This window comes from Hyaena hyaena, unplaced genomic scaffold (assembly GCF_003009895.1).
Source record: "Hyaena hyaena isolate Hyena2069 unplaced genomic scaffold, ASM300989v1 scaffold_593, whole genome shotgun sequence".
In the NCBI taxonomy this organism is placed as follows: domain Eukaryota; kingdom Metazoa; phylum Chordata; class Mammalia; order Carnivora; family Hyaenidae; genus Hyaena; species Hyaena hyaena.
The window spans coordinates 584,970-599,384 of record NW_024081225.1 but is presented as its reverse complement, the minus strand read 5'-3'; the positions used below and the strand labels follow the sequence as shown (position 1 = coordinate 599,384).

At 41.1% G+C, this 14,415-nt stretch overlaps 1 long non-coding RNA gene across 1 annotated transcript in view; it reads left to right on the top strand.

Annotated features, from left to right (window-relative positions):
• LOC120248531 overlaps positions 1-12,122 on the top strand; it is a 51,366-nt gene extending 39,244 nt beyond the window's left edge. The window contains exon 2 of the long non-coding RNA XR_005532595.1: positions 12,044-12,122. This is a non-coding gene — a long non-coding RNA (uncharacterized LOC120248531). The remainder of the gene's footprint in view (positions 1-12,043) is intronic.
• Positions 12,123-14,415: the final 2,293 nt, after the last annotated feature.

The following is a 14,415-nucleotide window of genomic DNA, read 5'->3' as shown; positions in this document are numbered from 1 at the left end:
GCCTGAAGCCTGCTTCGGAATCTGTGTCTCCCTCGTCTCTGCTCTTCCCCCATTCAAGCTCGCTCTCTCTCTCTCTCTCTCTCTGTCAAAAATAAATACACGTTAAAAAAATTTTAGAAGTGGTGCACATGAAAATAAATTTGTCTCTGCAAATAGTGAAAACACTGAACTTTGCATCCAGTTTACTTTTTAACAAATATTGACCAAACCAAGTGTACACTCGTTGAAAGCCTGCTCTCTGTTATCCGATCTCTAAAACACCTTGATGACCGGGAGAAAAGGGGGCAGAGGTACCTCTCGAAGAAGCACCCGTGTCCCTCCGCAACACCATCGTGAGTTATATGTGCCCTAGTGGGGGAGGTGCGGAGCCACTGTTCTTCAAATCATGAGGGCTCTTCTATATTCGTACTTTGTGCGTAGTCATTTTCATCAGGGTCATCTCCGTGTCAGGCATTTGGGTACCTACATTTCAAGTTAATCCATTCTTGTGTGCTTTGGAAGGCAGACAAAGAGCCCTGTAGTGGAATATTTTTCTTAAGGCAGAATTTCTATCTCCAGAGTATGGACACAAGCTCAGTCTGTTCCAGAAACAGCACAGGCTTGTATTCCTTTGCCATTTCCCTGCTGCTTTTGCTACTTGTGCCTTGGAGAGATGCAAAGGATTGAGAAACACAGCTAAAGAGAAAGGAATCCCAGAGGCCACAAGGCGAGTGGTAACAAGCTAGCATGTGTTCTGTCTACAGGGCTGGGCTTGAAGGGGGTGGGGAAGTCTTGTTAAAATCACAGAAACTGCCTGTGCAGCAAATAGATTCTGCCCCCCACCCCTCCTCCCACTTAGTAGTGGGAGTGTTAGTACACTGCAGAAAATGCCATCTATTAAAATATTCTTAAAAGCAGTCCCTGACGATGCTGGATTAAAAAGGTTATGACACAGTTTGGACAACTGTAAGGTGGGAGAGCCTCCCTCCACCCAGCTGTCTGTCAGACTGGGCACCTGTGACCCTTTAGATTAATAGGTCATCCAGGAACCTGTCTCTCTGTTGAGATGTCCTCTTGCTGCACTCTTCCGTCCACCCACCTCCACCCACCTCCAGAGGCCCTCAGGCCTGGCCCTTGGGGTCAGAGTCACAGGTCACTTCCTATTGATTATGCCCAGCTTGTCATTTCTCTGCTGTCAGCATTTCTGGCCTCACTGGTCTGACTGTGGCCCAACCCCAACATTTTCAATACTTAGATGGTCCACACTTGGAAAAGAAATGATGAACCATCTTCAAGTTTTAAACCACTTTTCTGCTACATTCTGAGGCTGGGTTCGGTTTTGAAGGACCAGTGTAATGTCCACGTGATTGTCTCCCATATATTATCTGCCTCACTGGCTCTCAGGATTAAAATGCTATTCGTAGTTTTGTTTGTTTTGCTGTGGGTTTTTTGGGGGTTTTTTGGAGTTGTTTTTTTTGTTTTGTTTTTGTTTTTGTTTTTGTTTGGGTTTTTTTTTTTTTTTTTTTGCCAGTTTGGTAAGAAAGCCATGAAGATTTCGCTCATTTTTCAAGGGCAGGCTACATGTTCCATGATGAGGGAAAAGGAGGAAAAAATTCCTATCTGTTAGGTCATAATAAGAAGGTGGAAAAGCTCATGAGAAAACACCTTTGATTGCTTAAATTTCATAGGACAAAGAGATTGAAGAAAGCTGACGTACACTTCAAGCAAAAACACCATCACGCTTTTCACTCTTTAAGCAGAATTTCAATGAGTATAAATTAGTTAAGCTGCAAAGATAACGAAAAGGAGAAAGATTTTACTCACCCAAATATCAGGCTTTGGAGGCCTTCTCATGCCTCCACACACATTAAGAACTCCCTTCGTGAGAAATTGGCCTGACAATAGGGAGAAAAAAGTCTTCGGCTCAGTAACAGGGCTATATCCAGCCACGTTGGAGCCTGAGGCAAAAGGAAATGCCTATAATATGGATGGTGTTTTTATTTAAACTTTTGATATTTCTGTTCATCATGGATTGTCTTTGCCTTAATTTTGATTTTTTTAAATTGTCTTAAAATATGGTTTATTTTAATTACCGAATAATTCGGTACCTTCTAAATTTCGTAGGCAAGTGCCACGCTGGCCTCATTCACCTTGACCTCATTCTGGCCCTGCTTTCAGAGAAAAATAAAACAGAGGTTGAAGCCACTGGCATAGATGATTTTCTTAAACTTAGCAAGCTCAAATGAATGTAAGAATTAAGGTCTAGATTTTCACTGTTGGAGTCACCAACACTTCCTGTTTTCTAAAACGCATGCCTAAGTCCTTAGCGATCTGGAACATTTTCTGTCTATTAGGTGACTTATTTTGAGACGCTGTCTGGGAACTTTTTTTTTTCCCAATTCTTACTTGTTGCCATTAGTATGCCACAGTCATTGCCTTATAGGAAGGACAGATGCCCCAGAAACAAGAAGTGAATTCAGTGGCTGGGTAGAGTTTATAAATACATAGTGGAGAAAGTCCAAAATGCTCCGTTGTTCAATTACAGGATCAGGTGATTGAGAGGAGGAAGATTTCTCTCAGTCCCAAACGTTTGGGTTTTCATATCAAGAAGCAATACCTTACACACTCATAGTGTTAAAACCTTACATCACACAGTGGAGAGAATGCATGATGCTGTGAAAAGCTACCATTTTCCCACCAGAAATTAAATATGAATTCACTCAGTAGATGGTAAAAGAAGAATGTTAGGAAATGTGATAAAAGTATAGATATCAGTAGGTTCATGAGAAAGGTCCTGGTCCTGTTCCCTTAAAAGGACAAAACCCTATAAAATTGTACAAACGCCAAGTATGTTTCAGCATACCAGAAAAGAAGAGGGGCACCTGAGTGGCTCAGTTGGTTAAGCATCCAACTCCAGATCAGGTCATAATCTTGCAGTTAGTGAGTTCGAGCCCCGCGTCAGGCTCTTTGCTGACAGCTCAGAGCCTGGGCCCTGCTTCAGAATCTGTGTCTCCCTCTCTCTCTGCCCCTTCCTTGCTCACTCTCTGTCCTTCTCTTTCTCTCTCAAAAATAAATAAACATTTTAAAAAATGTTTTAGGGGTGCCTGGGTGTCTGAGTCAGTTGAGCATCTGACTTCAGCTCAGGTCATGATCTCACAGTTTGTGAGTTTGAGCCCCACATCAGGCTTGCTGCTGTCAGCTCTGGCCTGCTTCAGTTCTGTCCCTCTCTCTCTCTCTGTCACACTCCACTCCTGCTTGAGCTCCCTCTGTCTCTCAAAAATAAATAAAACATTTTTAAAAATGTGTTTTTTAATGTGTTTTAAAAATACCAGAAAAGAAGAGGTTATTTTCTAAAAATGCCATTTTCTAGCTCACATGATAACATATACCACAAAAAAAAAAAACAAAAAAAAAAACTTCACAATTACTATTCACAAGGCTCAGGGTGCAGAAATGAAAGTTCTTCTGTTTCTCTGTAACTAAACTAAACCAAACTTGAAAGCTTTCATCTGTATGGCTGAAGAGTTAAACTTGTCAAGATCACCCTCCACCACATCTAACTTAGAATATGTTTCATTGGTTTTAAATTTCTGTCAGTTCCCTGCTCCAAAACTGTTTTCCAGACATTCCTCTCAAGTATAATAAGATGCTAAACAGTTAATGTAAGCACTTTTACCTGCCAAGTATAAATTATTTTATCTTTATATCAACCCTGTGAGGAGTACAATATTATTTATCTCTCCTTCAGAGGTGCAGACATTGAGGTATGGAGAGGCAAATGCTGAAGGTTATACAGCAGGTGGCAGAGCTGACTTAAACCATCGAGTTCTTTTAGTGTATTTATTTATTTTGAGAGAGAGAGAGAGAGGTGGGGCGGGGGGAGGAAGGGGGGGAGGGGCAGAGACAGAGTGAGAAAGAAGGAGTCCCTAGCAGGCTCTGCCCTGTTGCCTCAGAGCCCAATGAGGGGCTTGAACCCATGAGGCATGAGATTATGACTTGAGCCAAAGTCGGACCCTTAACCAACTGAGCCGCCCAGGCATCCCTAAACCATGTTTTGACATGAAACTCTGAATACTGGAAAAGCAATCACTGAGGGGCAGTTTTGATGCATGGGTTCAAGGATGATCTCACAGAGCTGCCTCCCCGCACCATGAGGGAGCTCTGAGTCACCAGAGAGAAGTTCTGAAGTGGGTAGGCATTGGTAGAAAGTCTCACAAAGAACTGGCAGTTGAGCTGACGAAGCCAGAGGCTGTGCTGTAGGACAAGATACAATAGTGGAAGCCAGAGGGAACGGGACTAAATCTGGATTAGATGTACAGATGGTATGTAAGTCTCTGGGAGCACAGATTGCAGAGACAACTTCCAAAGCAGGGCGGTAATATGGTTTACACAGGTCAGAGGCTTCTACTCTGGAGACCTCACGGTTGGAATCCCAGCTCTTCCACTTGCTAGTTATGTGATTTGGAGCAACGTGACTTCCCTATGCTTTCATTTCACACATAAATTAAAGACTCTGAATATTGCATACATATAGGATTAAATGAGGTAATTTACAGGAGCAGCTTAGAATATTATGTGGTGACTATAAGTATAATTTTACATGTTTGCCACTGTTTTATTCCTGAGAGGCATGCAGAAAAACAGTGCGAAAATCTCAAATTAACTGAAATTTATAAATGGAAATGTATCTTAAGCTAGAAGTAACTGAGTTTATCTTAAGAAGTTTTCCACTTTAAAAAAAGAAAAAAGAAAAGGAGATTCCAAAGCGAAGTTCAGTTTAATTACAGAGACATAAAGAAAGAAATTTACATTTCTGTACACTGCTTCCATTGTAAGACACTTCTCCTTGGTTCACCTCTGTTTTGACATATCATAGAAGTAGAGCCACCAACAGCTTGTTTTCAGACTATATTTTCAAGGATGTTTGTACAGTAAAAAGCCTTGGAAGAATTGTGTTTCCATCCATAGAAATTAAGGCACATTTGTTTATTGCTCAATAAAATAAAGATGGTATCTCTCTTCAGGGCAGTTTAGGCATGCTCACTGCCCCTTATAAACAATTCTTGTTCCCTAAACTCAGGGTTCCTCTCCTGTAGCAAAACCTACTCTAAGTACAGGCATCATCTCTCCTTCATTGTATAGCTTAGTAGGAATACGGTCCTCAGAAACTGGGGCAAATACTTAGTCTGGCTACTGCTATTACTGTGAATAGAAATAGCTTTGTCTCTGACCCAGGAGTCTCTTGTTTTTGGTCAGAATCCCTGACCCTGGCAGGCTAACTTGTCATTAGGGTAAAATCTCAGAACTTTCATATCCTATTCAGTATGTTATAAATATCCTAACTAAATAAAATTATTTAATATTGTGCAACGTGATTTAATGCTATCATTAGAATACTAACATTTTTACTTTTGTAAGTTTTTCAGTGTTCTTTTCTCAGGAAATATATATTTATAAGCATATATTTGTGTGTGTGTGTATATATATATATATGTATATGCTTGTTTTAGTCTTTACCCACAATATGTCTTTAAAAGATATTTATCTATATTTAAGCAGTAATTAAAGGTTTATGCCAGTGACCAAAGCTGTCCACATGTGGTCTGTTCTGAACACACATGCAGTCCAGGAGTATATTATTACCAAAGCTAAGAACACTGCAGTGTACAGATTCTCACAGAGTGCAAATTCCATTTCTTCATCTGCCACATTCAGCTGAAGTCATGCACTCAGAATGCATTTACATTTCAAAATCAAGTTCACGATAGTACCTTGAAGAAAGTAACTAGAACAAATGGTGAATTCAGGACAATTATCCTTTATTTTATTATCTCTAATTGAAAACACTTGAGTCACATTTTTTAAGATTATTCAAAGAAACAGAAAACAAATCAGCTGCTGATTCCTCTAAAATCATATAATGAGATCACCAAAGCAAACACACAAGATATGTATTCACAATACCACAAACATCAAAGAAGGGAGTCAACGTTTTTCTCTAGCCCTACCCTAGGCCAGTCATTCTGGAATAACATGTTTCTGCCATCTGCCCATTTGTGAATGACTTGTAGAAACTGACATCTAAAATAACTTGATGGGCGTAATTAAACCTAACCAGTCTTGGCTACTTTCTCAAATGTCATAATAAAAGGGTGAAATTATATACTAGACATAGCTGTTTTCCAAAGTGGGAAACATAAAAATTTAGGGAGACAAATTATAATGTTATGAGAGCAGTATTTTTACTGAGAAGACCCATGAATGTGGTGTTGCTGAGACATTTCTCCTCTTTCCCTCCTGTTGGGAGTTCCCACTCTTCTCTGCTTTATTCCTCCTCCACTTTTTCTACTCAGTCATTATCAAATACACTCATCTTGTTTAAATAACACGGTACTTAACCTCCGTTTGATGTTGGGAATGTAGGGCTGCTGAAATTACAACCAGAAGGCTACGAGTAAGCGTGAGACAAATAAGCAGAGGAAAATAGAAAGAAATTTCATGTTTAAGCTTCATCAGGGCCAGAAAATATTTTAAGTTCGAAGTGTGACATCTATTTTTGGAAGGAGGAAGCCAAGCTGACCATAGATAGTTTAACAGGGTAAAACTGGAGACACAGATAGCTACTTAGAGGTTGACCATTTTTTGGAGAGTAGCATGGTTACATATTAATATAGCCTCATGATCGCCCCTCAATACCTAAACGACTGTTCTACACTCTCGGACATTGAAAGAAAATCCAGTGAAATAAAACTTTTTTTTTTTTTTTTTTTTGAGAGAGAGAGGGAGCAAGTGAGCAAGGGGCACAGAGAATCCCATGAGGAACAGAGAGAGAGAAAGAGAAAGAGAGGGAGAGAAAAGCTGGGTCACCTGTAGTAGGGCTTGAGCTCACCCGATGATGGGCTCAACCTCAGGAGCTCATGATATCATGACCTGAACGGAAGTCAGATGCTTAACCAACTGAGCCACCCAAGTGCCCCATCCAGTAAAATGAACCTTAATCAGGATCCATTTTGTACCAGCTGTGCAGTTTTCAGACCCACTTAGACCAAAATTCCATCTTTGAAAGAGGTTTATAGTGACTGAGATAGTACCCTTAAGAATTACTGATCTTGGTTATATTCATTGTATTATTTGTAGTCGCCCAGAAAATATATACATGGATTACCTTCAGGCTGGGGGATTATTCAAAGGATATGTAAAGAATGCCATATATTGCAGTCTTTCTGGGCCACAGAGCTTTGAGGACTAGGGTACACAATGGATTTCATGGGTAAACAGAACACCAACTCAAAATGTTTGTGCAAAGAACTTGAACTAAATTAGCCCACCTCTTTCCTTTATCTAAAATGTATTTTTCCACAGTGACAGTGGGGCCAATATTCTGTCATTCGATAAGGAGCACTTGTATTATTCAGAAAGGTATGCTAAGCCACTTCACATGCCTCCCCAGTTTTTGGCCCATGTGTGCTAGACTTTGGCTTGAATTCCATTAACTAGTTTAATTGGTGCTCTTTTGGTTACAAACAAAAGTAAGTTTCATCTTTTTTATGCCATAGACATCTTTGTTGTTGGCATATCCCAATCTCAGTAAAGATGGTATAAAGCCTAGAGCCAAAGGAAGGAGGACTCAGATAAACTAGGATTCTGTGTGCCTCTCTGAAGATTCCCTGCATGCCAAAGTTTTCTTCGAGGCCAAAGCCATAACTACTGGTATCTCCCATCTTCCCAGCTCTGTCATTAGAGGGAAAAATGGTCTTTCATCCCGTTGTAAATAAAAAACAAAAGAAACAAAAAATCTCAGAGAGATTCTTATTGGTTGACCTGAGACACGTGACCATTCTCATGGCCAGATAGTCCAGGAACTAAGAGTGGCAAGTGCAATAAGACCTTTTTGTTTGGATTGAGGGGACAAAGAAAAGTTCCTCACACTCAAGGTCAGCAGATTAACAGTAGCTGTCTGCCATCCTGGGGGAAATGCCTGGTTTACTAAATATGACATGGGCAAAACTATAGCTATCTGTGGAAGAAAGAACCTCCCAAAGCTACCTAAGAGGGCAAGCAACTTGGACTTACAGAATCATGGTGCAGCCTATCTGGGGCTTTAGTTCAAATTCCCTTCATTTGACAAATGGAGAGATGAACCCTAGAGACCAAAAGGGTAGTCCATACACGTGAAGCTTGCAAATAATCATGTCCCTTCGAGCTGATAGAGCAAAATGACCATAGACTGGGTGACATAAATAAGACACATTCAGGGGCACCTGGTTGGCTCAATCAGTTAAGCATCTGACTATTGATTTTGGTGATTTTGGTTCAGGTCATGATCTCACAGTCCATGAGTTTGAGCCCTGAGTTGGACTCTGTGCTGTCAGCTCAGAGGCTGCTTGGGATTCTCTCTCTCTCTCTCTCTCTCTCTCTCTCTCTCCCTCCCTCCCCGCCCTCCCCACCCCATCCACCCCTGCTCATGGTCTCAAATAAATAAGTAAACAAACAAACTTTAAAAAAAAGAAGAAGTATTTATTTCTCACATTTTGGGAGTCTGAGAATTCCAAAATCCAGCCACTAGCAAATGCAGTAGCTGATGAAGGCCAGCTTCCTGGCTCATAGACAGCCTTCTGGTACTCAAGTAGCCTTTCCTTTCAAACATCAAACCACTTATGTGTGTATAGAGAGATTTAAATTTACAGTCCTGGAAGGACCGTGATCTTACCTTCTCCGTGTCTCTGTGACAAACATCAACTTACTAGAATGGAACTTTATACCGGAGAGATGAAGTTTTTCCTGCTAATCTGTGAGAAGTCACGAGCTAAATTTATTTCAACAAAGAAAAAAAAGTTAATCTCTTCTGGGTGCTAGCTGGTCACATCCAATGCTAGGCTCTCCCCATCGCTACCTCTAATCAAATTTCGGTGTCTGGAGCTCTGTCGGGTGTAGGTTGCCTACCTGGATGTGAAATGGCCAGTGCAGTCACCTGTTCTCAGATGTTCACAACTGACCGTGAGGCCTCCTCCAGCCCCACAGCCCAGTCCTGTCACCACCTGTGGGTCCCAGCGCCCTCCCCACACTGCTCTGGGGCCATAGGACTCGAAGGGGCTGCTCCTAGGCCTTCATGCCTAGGTGCCAGCCTCCTCACCAAGCTGCCAACAAATACCAGCTTCCCCAGGACCAGACTGGTGCTGAGGATTCTCTGAGAAGTTAAAGCTCTTCCAGCTACCCTTTGAGAGCTTAGGCACAAGGTCTGCCCTTCTCAGATTCCTCCAAATTTACCTGCATGTTTCCTTCACACACACACACACACACACACACACACACACACACACAAACACACATGCACAAGCACACACACTGGGGGCTTTCACACCTCTTCTCAGGATCCTGTCAGTACCTGGTCTCTACTCTGTTCGCTAATGCTCCTCGCTTTCTGTTAAATTAGGGAAAGAAAGCTACTGTTTCATTTCCCCTGAACAATGTCTCATGGGACTGTATTTTATTTGTAATATATATATATATAATATGTTATTTCTTTTTTATTGTTACTTCTTTTATTTACATATAGGTTGTTTGGGCTCTCAAGCTGAGAAATGTAGAAATACTGAAAAACTACTCTTTGTTGAAGCATTCAGCTCTTTTTTTAAATTAGTTTATTTATTTTGAGAGAGAGAAAGAGCAAGCAGGGGAAAGGAAGAGAGAGAGGGAGAGAGAGAGAATCCCAAGCTGGCTCTGCACAGTCAGCACAGAGCCTAATGCAGAGCCCGAACCCACGAACCGTGAGATCATGACTGAAACTAAGATTCAGGAACTTAACCAACTGAGCCACCCAGGCACCCCTAAGCATTCAGCTCTTTCACCTAAAAAACACTTGTTCTCCCAGACTTTGGTCAGCATTAAACGATGCTAAGAGATCAACTCACTATTTTTTAAAGTGGTAAATAAAGGTAAAGAATCAGTATTTATTCTTGCCTTCTCATGTGATGTGGGCCAAAATAACCAATTAATAGGAGGGGACATATATTTCAGCTTACAAATTAATAATAAATGTTAGAATAACAATATCATAAGTTTGAGATCTCTAACAAAGGACATCAACCTCCACAAACAACACAAAAAGAGAGATAGCCAGAGAGTGTGTGCCTATTGGTGGAGAAACACCACCATCACCTATAAAATATTCTTGCCAAAATGAATTGAATAAATGAATGAATGAATGAATGAATGAATGAATTTGATCAAGCTCTACAGCCATTTTACAGGAGGCAGAGGACAGAGGAACATGGAAAACCACCCCTTGAGGATAGAATCAACAAAATCCAGATAGTGAAACGAAAAGAAAAATAACCCAGTTTCCTCACCAAATAAATTGCAAAGAGAAAAGGCAAGGAAAGGAAAGGAAATCTGTACAATAAAAGAGATTTAAAGTCATATTAACCAATCATAATATTTGGGTCATGTTTGGATCCAAGATTAGAAAAAAAGAGCATTTTAAAAAAGGACATGGTACATATAAGAAACTGTTTGATTAGATGCAGATGTTATTAAGGAATTGATATTTTGGAGGCATAATGATAACATTGCAGTTGCATTAAAGAGTCTTTGTCTTTTAGGGATGTGTACTAGAGCATTTACTGGTGAAAATATGTAATACCTACAGTATGCTTCAAAATAACACAGGGATAGGGGCACCTGGCTTGCTCAGTCAATAGAATGTCTGACTTTGGCTCAGGTCATGATCTCATACTCATGGGTTCGAGCCCTGCTTCAATCTCTGTGCTGACAGCTCAGAGCCTGGAGCCTGCTTTGGATTCTGTCTTCCTCTCTCTGCCCCTCCCCAACTCGCACTCTATCTCTCTCTCTCTCAAAAATAAATAAACATAATTATTTTAAAATTTTTAAACTCTTCAAACTAACACAGGGCTAAAGGCAATAATGAGCATCTTGGATTGGAATCTGGAACAGAGAAAGAAAATTACTGGAAAAAAAACTAGTGAAATCAGAATAAAGTCTAAATTTAATTAATAGTTATATATCAAAATTCATTCTTCATTTTGACGAGTATACTATGGAAAGGTAAGATATTTAACAACAAGAAAAACTGAATGAAGGCATGTGTAAATTCTCTGTGCTATCTTTGCAAGTTTTCTAAAAATGTAAAATTACTACAAAATTTGCGGTTTCTTCTTTAAAAAAGTAATGAGAAAGGAGAAGAAGATGGAGTTCTAGGTGGAACAAGGTTAACCATGGACTGGTGGTTTTGGGGACTGAGTGATGAGTACTTAGGGTTTACTACAGTACTATGCCTGCAGGTGAAGGAGTTGTAAATTCTTAATAAAAGTTGAGTAATTTTTTAAATATATTATTGTCTCTTCTATAGGCTCTTAAAAGTCTATATAAACCTTCAGAAGCTGGTAATTTGACACTTTATTCTGTATATCGTTCCTGCCATCAGGGGTGTTCAAACTCTAGGGCAAAGGGTAGCACTAGAAAGTGTTGGGGGTGCCTGGGTGGCTCAGTCGGTTGAGCGTCCAACTTCAGCTCAGGTCAGATCTCACGGTCTGTGGGTTCACACCCCGTGTCAGCTCAGGTCAGATCTCATGGTCTGTGCTGGCTCCTGTTTTGGATTCTGTGTCTCCCTCTCTCTCTGCCCCTCCCCCACTCATGCTCTGTCTCTCTCTGTCTCAAAAATAAACATTTAAAAAAAGAAAAAGAAGGGGCGCCTGGGTGGCTTAGTCGGTTAAGCATCCGACTTTCACTTAGGTCATGATCTCGCGGTTCGTGGGTTCGAGCCCCGCGTTGGGCTCTGTGCTGACTGCCAGCTCAGAGCCTGGAGCCTGTTTCAGTCTGTGACTCCCTCTCTCTCTGACCCTTCCCTGCTCACGCTGTCTCTCTCTCTCTCCTAGAAATAAATAAAAAATATTTTAAAAAAAAAGAAAGAAAAAGAAAAAGAAGAAAGTATTGGAAAACAGCAGAATTAAATATTGCCCAATTATACAATTTGCTTATTCTCTTTTGTTGTTAGACTTCCTCAAATTATTTCCTCTTCCTTTTTTTTTTCTTTACCATTTTTCAGATCTCTGTCACCATGTGCCCATCCATGTATCAATCGACATAAGGTCCCACTGTAATGGGAACATGCTGGCTTCAACAAGGTAGAAGCTTATGTCATTAACACATGAAATAAGTCTGGAGGTCCCGGTCCATGGCTGCCACAGCAGCTCCTCAGAGTTGTTGGTAACTCAGGCTCCTTACTCTCCCACTCATCAATTCCTGGGATGTTGCGTTTGTCCTCAAGCTTTCAAGAGAGGTTCTAAATTTTTTTTTTCATGTTTATTTTTGAGAGAGAGGTGGAGGGGAGAGAGAGGAAGTATGTGAGTGGGGGAGGGGCAGTGAGAGAGGGAGACACAGAATCTGAAACAGGCTCCCGGCTCTGAGCTGTGAGCACAGAGCCCGATGCGGGGCTCAAACCTGTTAACCGCGAGATCATGACCTGAGCTGAAGTCAGTCACTTAACCGATTGAGATTTAACCGACTCAAGAGAAGTTCTACAGCTCCAACTGTCATACCCACATCCAGGCAGCAAGAAGGCAAGTCCAACCATCTTTAAAGGAAAGATCCCCACACCTCCACAGAATACTTCCGCCAGCCTATTGTTGACCAAAACATACCCATACAGCCACCCCCAGCTGCAAGGCAGAATATGGAAGACGGTTTTTTAATGTTGCCATGGCTGTCAGCGTTCTATGACTGAAGGAAGAAGGAAGGGTGGATGTGTTAGCATCCTCTGCCACAGTCAGCCGTAGGGAAAATCCAAGCATACAGAGGCAGAACAGTCCAACCATGACTTATGCCTGAATTAATTAGCCGGCTAGTACAATCAGCAAGATCTGGAAGTATCTGTCATCCCACATACACTGCTGAGAGGTTTACGTTGATTGGGTTGACCGAAAGTTAAAACTAGAAAACTGCCTGTAGATTCACCCTTCACAGCAAGATGCCATCTATCTACATGGAAGCCAATATATGTGCATTTCTGTCGACATCGTGTAGAGTACAAGATATGCCTGCTGTGACTATAATGTCTTTTAAACCTAAAATGGAAGCATTATAGATTCCTCCTGGCAGCCTTCTTGACCCTCTGGGAGACCTTCTGGCCTCCTGGCCGGTCTCCAGAGAGATTCCTGTCCGTCTTCCTGAGAGGAGACACATTCTGGGCTCCCTGCCCGTGTTGTAACCTGCTGTTCCTGTGGGCAGAGAGCTATGTCTCTTCGGGTCAGTCCTTACTGATTATCCCGTTGCCTTTAAGTAGGGTCGCTTGAATACTCTACACATACCAATCACGTAGGCTGCACGTGTGCATGCCGGGTACCCAGTGAAAACAACAAGGGATGGTAGAACGAGCATCTGAAACACAGCAGCGAGGATTAAGACTGAGCAATTCTTGGTCCTGGTGGTGAGACCTTAGGAGACTCACTGAGGGTCGCTAGGCTTTGGTATCTTCATGCACACAGCAGGGATATTGCTACTGTCCCTGCTCTCCTTCCAAAGCTTAGAGAAGCTCGGTTACAGGGTAGTGCGTGTCAAAGTACTGTACTTTATCCCCGCCCCCAATATTATCATTACCATTCTTTTCCATTGTTATTATTGACCTATTCAAAATGTGAATCATTTGAAAATAGAAGAGGACAACAAAAAATAATGTGATTTAAGCCCATTTGTGACTAAAAGGAGAAGCATAATAGCAAGTACACAATCTGCAGGGTGAAGGGATGAGGCCAAAGGATGAGCGAAGTTACATCTGTCTCAGAAATGATAGGGAATCAATGATTTGTTCCATGGAGTAAACTCAAAATATTCTAACTACCATTTCCATTTATTATAAGCTATCCCTTCCATGGAACCCCAGTCCCAAGAGTGACTCTATCATTAAAGATCCTGTTCTACCCCCAGTGGAAAGTTAAAATAAGTTTTATTCCTTTTAACTAAGTTACTTTTAAAATGTAGTGATAGGCCATTCTCAACAGCAATGGCCCAAATCACCCACTTAGCATTTCCCTGCTCAATATGATCAATTAGGACTCCCTACCATTCATAAAAAGAAGGCTTTGGGAACAGTATGTAAGTAGTTGTAGACACATAAATCCAGTTTGGGGCTATGTGAGTAGGGGGTAAAGGTACATATGAATGCACGTGCAAATATAACTCTCTATATTGAAGGCTGCACAAGGCTTATAATTTTGTACAGATACTAATTAGGAGAAATTTAGTTTTTGTCAGAGGAAACATGCAACATAAAATTAAAATGGTCTTACTGGCTATCACTATACTATTAACATTTTTATCTAGCATTAGATTGAAGGCTAAGCCTCTGTGATTGATGTAAGAAATGACTCCCCATATGTGAAACAAAAATCACTTGGGCTTTACTGGCCAGTTAGGGGTTTT